The 6,687-nt window shown below is 53.7% G+C and overlaps 1 protein-coding gene across 2 annotated transcripts in view; it reads left to right on the top strand.

Annotated features, from left to right (window-relative positions):
- Positions 1–6,687, top strand: part of PNKD (paroxysmal nonkinesigenic dyskinesia) — an 85,114-nt gene that overhangs the window by 60,963 nt on the left and 17,464 nt on the right. The gene's annotated exons all lie outside the window — the stretch shown is intronic.

Genomic DNA, 6,687 nt, shown 5'->3' with positions numbered 1-6,687 from the left:
TCCACTCCCCTCAGCCTCCCAAAGGCGTGGGATTACAGGCTGAGCCACCGAGCCCGGCCCCCCACTCATCTTTTAGCACCCTTCACCTTCTCATTCCTCATTCTGCCTCGCCACACAGACCTCAGCAGGAGCTGGCCGCCTCCACTGTCTCAGTCCTAGCTGGGAGGTCTGACTGATTATGTCTCATTGCACCCAGACAGTTCCACCTCCTGGCCTTTCTGTGGCTCTCACTGGAACCCCTTCCCCTCGATGACCACACAGTTTGCTGCCTCACTGCCTCCAGGTCTCTGCTCAAATTTCCCGTTATGAGAGAGACCTGCCCTGACCACCCCACATAAAAATAGCGACACCCCACCCCTACATGCTGTTCCTTCTACCCTGCTATATTATTCTCCCTAGTTTGCATCACCATGTGACATACTATATATTGACTTGTCTATTTGTTTATTGGTTTTCTCCTCTAACCAGAATACAGACACACAAGGGAAGAAACTTTGTTCACTACTATCTCCCAGCTTCCAGAACAGCACCTGGCACATAGGTGGCCCTTATTAAATGTTTATTTTTTATTTTTTGAGTCAGAGTCTCACTCTGTTGCCCAGGCTGGAATGCAGTGGCACGCTCATGGCCACTGCAGCCTTGACCTGCTGGGCTCAGCCTTCCAAGTAGCTGGAACTACAGGCGCATGCCCAGCTAATTTTTTTGATTTATTGTAGAGACGAGGTCTAACCATGTTGCCCAAGCTGATCTTGACCCCGTAGGCTCGGGCAATCCTCTTGTCTCAGCCTCCCAAAGTGCTGGGATTACAGGTGTGAGCCTCTACACCCAGCCTAAATGTTTTTGAACGAATGAAAAACTCAGGTGCCCTCTCCTTTCATGAAGACCGCCCAGTGTCCCCAGTCAAAATTAATTTCTGCTTCCAGATGGACCCCGGCACTGCCTTCCCTCTCAGAGCTTTCATGCATGTTCTTATTTGTTCTGGAGTTGAGGATTCACAGGTCTGACTCCCTGGCTACACTCCCATAGGCCCAGCCCAGGGAACATGCATGAATCAAGAGGGCCTGGAATTGGGATGAGGGAGAGAAGTGGAGAGCCAAAAGAAACAAACCCAAACCAAGCAAAACCCAGAGGCCTTGGCTGGGCGAGTGGCCTAGGATTACAAGCAAGGGGACAGAACTAGCCCAGGCCTCCTGGCTAGGACTGAGATGTGGAGAGGCCACCAGCTCTTACTGTGCCTCTGGGCCTATGCAAGAGTCCCCAGCGGCCGCTCCCCACTCTTGGGGCAGATGATCCTCCTCTGGAGAGGGCTGCAAAGTCTGGGTCCTAGGATGGCAGGGAGACAGCAGACACTGGCCCCGTGATCTCCTGGACAGGCCTGTGTTTTCACCACGTGCAGCACACCCCCCTCCACTGGAGAAGTTCCCCCTCCCCTCAAGCATGCTGGTGGCTCTAGGAAACCCTCACCCTCAGGGCTTTTTTAGCTGTCTCATTATCTTCTGTTTCCTCAGTTTTGAGAATGTCCAAAACACAGAGCTGCTCTCTGTTCCTATGAGGCCTTGGAGCAGGCCCAGCGCCAGGAGAACCCTGTGTCCTGGTGGCCCTCCAGGTCCCTCAGCCCTTAGATGGGCATTTCTGGGTTTGGTGTCAGTAAGAGTGGCCTGTCATGCCAGGTGCAGTGGCTCACACCGGTAATCCCAGCACTTTGGAAGGCCAAGGCGAGAGGATTGCTGAGCCTGAGCAACGCGGCGAGACCTCGTCTCGACAATAAATCAAAAGAGTTAGCTGGACGTGGTGGCACACGCCTGTTGTTCCAGCTACTTGGAAGGCTGAGGCGGAAGGATCCTCTGAGCCCAGCAGGTATAGGCTTCAGTGGTAGTAAGCATACCGCTGCACTCCAGACTGGGCAATAGAGTAAGAATCAACTAAGAAACAAAAAACAGTGCCCTGTTAATGATCACATGCAAAGCCTGCCAGGCTGGGTCCATGGGGGCCCAAGAGCCAGAAGCACTCCCTAACCAAAGACCTCACTAGCCTGGGCTTGCCTGTTAGGGCCTGGTGGAGTCTGGGGCCCCTCTGGGGTTAAGGGCCATTTAGGGGGTATGGGAGGAGTCAAGGTAGATGACCCTGACAATAGGCTCTTTCTAGGTTGTTCTGTTGGATGCAGAGCCCACTGTGTGCTGCCGCCCTCTGCCATCCCCCACCCCTCACTCCCTGTTGGCCTGAGGCCACAGCCCAGGGTCCAGCTGGGACAGATACTTAAAAGCCCTCAGACTTCTCCCAGGGCTGCCCAGGATGGTGGAACTGCCCGAGGGAGGAGGGAAAGAAGAAGGGCTTCATTGTGTGTTCTCCACTGTGTGCCAGAGGGAGGGGTGCGTGGGGGGGGTGTGTCTCAGTGTCCCTAGTTTTCCCACATAGCCTCCCATGGAGCTGGAGGCTCAGACTCAGATACCGGAGAAGTCACCCTCTGGCTCACCAAGGCAAGGAATGGGAGGTGCATCACGACCTCACATTGGGGGTGCTGGTGCTGTGTCTGCAGCTGTAACCCCCAAGGGAGGGTTCCTAGGGGCAGCTGCAACTCACCCCAGGCCGGCTGCTCCCACCAAGCCCTACCCTGCAGAGTGGTATTTATGTCTCCCGCCTGGGTCCCAGAGGACCAACTAGGAAACTTTATTTATTTATTTGTTTTGATGAGGTGATAGTGGGTGGGTAGTTCCTGGCCCCAGAACTGCTGAATCAGAAACCAGGAAGAAGGGGAGGGAGAGGAGAAAGTCAGAATCTTCTGTTTGACCAGCAGTCCTAGATAATTCTGATGCAGGGGGCCAAGGCCGTCCTTGAGAAGTGGTGTCTAGATCCCAGCTGGCTGACCATGCCTGGGAGCCCCACAGCAGAGAGTGTGAACCTACATCTGGAGCTAGGGTGTCCATGTCGTCTTGCAGTCGCATGAACTTACTGGGCCCAGTTGCTCTTTTAGAAAGGGGGAACCCTCAGTTTGACAAAAAAGGAAACCAAGGCTTGGGGAGTAAGTTACTGCTTGTTGCCTCCAGCCACAAAAGAGAAGAAGCTGTGTCTCTGGTCATGGGTCAAGAAACCAGGAGCCATACACGGAACAGTGACATCCCAGCTAAGTGGGGAGGGGGCTGGAGCTAGGATGATGCTCCAGGGCCAGGCGCGGTGGCTCAAGCCTGTAATCCCAACATTTTGGGAGGCTGAAGTGAAAGTATTGCCTGAGCTCAAGGGTTCGAGACCAGCCTGAGCAACATGGCGAGACCTCATCTCTCCAATAAATCAAGAAGAAATTAGCTGGGTATGGTGGCGCACACCTGTGGTTCCAGCTACTTGGAAGGCTGAGGCAGAAGGATCCCCTGAGCCCAGCAGGTTGGGCCTGCAGTGGCCATGAGCATGCCACTGTACTCCAGCCTGGGTGACAGTGAGGCTCCAACTCAAAAAAAAAAAGAAAAAGGGACACTATTTCTCCCAGTGACTCCTTCACCATGACATTTTCCCTTTTGGGTCTGTTCCTTTTTCCTAAATTCCTGAATTTCCCTTCTCCATCAGGCTCACAACAGCACTCATAGAACCATCGACCCAGCCAGCCATCCATCCAGGATCAGGAACCCCAGAGCCTAGATGTGAATGAGATCTTCAATATTCTCTGTTTAAGGGTTTTATCCTGAGACCCATGGGATCGTCACCCCTCTCCAATTGCCTGTGTAATGAATTGTCTCAGAGAGAATTCAGAGTGTTCACCAGATTCTCAAAGGGGTCTGGGATATCCCCAGAGGCCAGACCTGGGTGGGCTGTGTGTCTAGGTCACTGTAACCACCCGACATATTATTTTTCTCAAAAATGCCCTCGAGCCGGGCTCGGTGGCTCAGTCTGTAATCCCACGCCTTTGGGAGGCTGAGGTGAGTGGATTGCCTGAGCCCCCGGGTTCAAGACCCGCCTGAGCGGCAAGACCTCATCTCTACAATAAATCAAAAAATCAGCCAGGCGTGGTAGCGCACGCCTGTAATTTCAGCTACTCGAAAGGCTGAGGCGGAAGGATCGCCAGAGCCCAGCAGGTTGAGGCTGTGGTGGCCAGGAGCGGCCACTGCACTCCAGTCTGGGCGACAGAGTGAGACTCCAACTCAAAAAAAAAAAAAAAATGCCCTCAAAGAAGTTGGGCTGGCTCCAAAGTCGTTCAGGCACACTCGTTTCATCCTACCCCTCATTTGGGGTTTGGGGAGGATTTGAATGGTTATACTACAGGGTCAGGCTGCCCGGATGAACCTCTGCCCTGCCACTCAATACTCTGTTATCCTGGGCAAGTCCCACCCCCTCCCCTCCCACCTCTCTGGGCTTCATTTTCCAGTGTGTAAAATGGTGGAAGTGGTAGTATCTGCCTCTGGGTTGTTCAGAGGATGATCTGAGATCATTGATGGGAGGGCGTGGCTTACAGGCTGGGAGAGAGCTGTGGTGAGGGTCCTTATCCAAAGTGAGCAGATGATCTCCTGAGCAGAGCAATCAGAGCAAGGACTGGAGACTCGGTCTGCAGATTCCTTGCCCAGTGCTCTTTCCACCTCCTCTCGCTCTCAGCTATCCCTCTCTCCCTTTCCTGGCTCCAGACCCAAGAGTGGGTGGATTTGGGGCCCCAGCGACATAGCCGCACCCATGCCCTTTAGTCTCCGTGACCTGCTTGGCAGAGCACCCTGCTTAGCCAGGTCTGCACGGGGAGAAGGGAGGAACCTAGGAAGCAGGTAGGTGAGGAGAGGAGGGGAGAACAGGGGTGGAAGGGCTGTAAATTGAGCAAGAGGCCTCCCCCGGGCTTCACAGGATCTGCCAGCCCTGACACTGCATGAGGTTCATTTGAACACTCGTTGCCTGGCCCCCTCAGTGGTCTTTCCTGAACACTAAGCCAAGATTTCTTGAGTGCCACTCGCGGTGCTGTGTGAGTACTGGGAGCGCCAAGGTGGCGGGGAGGAGCCCTGAGATGCCTCTTGAGAAGCAGTGAGGAGTGTGCCGGCCCTAGGCAAGGCGCTCACTGACGAGGGTATCTGTGGGAGAAGCCAATGAGGCACAGGGCCCTGCCACTGAGGGGCCAGCTCCTGCGGAAGGCTGGGGAGACTAGGCCCTCCAGTTGGAGCCCGGGAAGTTGTCATCAGGGGCCACAACTCAGAAGAGATGAATTTGAGCTGAGTCCTGAAAGGTGGTTGGGCTTCCAGTAAGTAGAGAAGTTCCCGAGGCAGCAGACCTGCCAGAGCAGAGGCAGGAAGAAAGAGTGACAGTTTTGACACTGTAATGAATTATTTCTTTCTTTTGTGTGTGTGTGTTGGAGTCTCACTCCATCGCCCAGGTTGGGGTGCAGTGGCACACTCACAGCCACCCCAGAATGGACCTGCTGGTCTCCAGCGATCCTCCTGCCTCAGCCTTCCAAGTAGCCAGAACTACAGGCTACCATGCCTGGCTAATTTTTTTTTTTTTTTATTGTGGAGACGAGATCTCACCAAGTTGCTCCGGCTGGCCTCGAACCCACAGGCTCAGGCGATCAACTCGCCTTGGCCTCTCAAAGTGCTGGGATTACAGGCTGAGCCACCCAGCCCGGCCTATTTAAATTTAAAAAGGACCAGCAGGCCCCGTGACTCATGCCTATAATCCCAGCACTTTGGGAGGGTGAGGCAGGAGGATTACTTGATAACAGGAGTTTGACACCAGCTTGGGTAACACAGTGAGACCCTGTCTCTACAAAAAAATTTAAAATTTAGCCTAGTGTGGTGGTAGGTGCCTATAGTTCCAGCTGCTGGGGAGGCTGAGATGGGAATATTGCTTGAGGCTAGGAGTTTAAGATTACAGTGAGCCATGTTCATGCTACTGTACTCCAACCTGTGTGACAGAATGAGACCCTGTCTCTAAAAAAACAAAAAAGGGGCTGGGCTTGGTGGCTCAGCCTGTAATCCCAGCACTTTGGGAGGCCAAGGCAGGAGTATTGCTTGAGCCCAGGAGTTTGAGACCAGCACAGGCAACATAGTGAGATTTCGTCTAAAATATTAGCCAGGGGTTGTGGCATACGTCCGTAGTTCCAGCCACTCAGGAGGCTGAGGCAGAAGGATCTCCTGAGCCCACGAGGTCAAGGCTGTGGTGAGCCATGTTCATGCTACTGCTCCAGTCTGGGTGACAGAGTGAGACTCCAACTCAAAAAAAAAAAAAAAAAAAAAGGAGAGGTAATACAACAATCTTTCAAGCCAGGCGTGATGGCTCATGCCTGTCATCCCAGCACTTTGGGAGGTGAAGGTGAGAGGACTACCTGAGTCCAGGGGTTCGAGACCAGGCTGGGCAACTTGGTGAGACCTCATCTCTACAATAAATAAAACAATTAGCTGGACATGGTAGTGCACGCCTATAGTTCCAACTGCTTGGAAGGCTGAGGCAGAAGGATTGCACAAGCCCAGCAGGTAGAGGCTGGGGTGGCTGGGAGTGTGCCACTGCAATCTAGCCTGGGCAGCACAGTGAGACTCTGACTTTAAAAAAAAAACCCAGCCGGGCTCGGTGGCTCAGCCTGTAATCCCGCGCCTTGGGAGGCTGAGGTGAATGGATTGCCTGAGCCCGCGGGTTCGAGACCCGCCTGGGCAACTTGGCGAGACCTCATCTCTACAATAAATAAAAAATCAGCCGGACGTGGTAGCGCGCGCCTGTAGTTCCAGCTACTTGGAA

The sequence above is a fragment of the Carlito syrichta genome, unplaced genomic scaffold (genome assembly GCF_000164805.1).
Source record: "Carlito syrichta isolate Samal-C Ts95f unplaced genomic scaffold, Tarsius_syrichta-2.0.1 Scaffold115728, whole genome shotgun sequence".
Classification (NCBI taxonomy): domain Eukaryota; kingdom Metazoa; phylum Chordata; class Mammalia; order Primates; family Tarsiidae; genus Carlito; species Carlito syrichta.
Note: the sequence above shows the minus strand (reverse complement) of the source record. Positions and strands in the feature narration are given on the sequence as shown.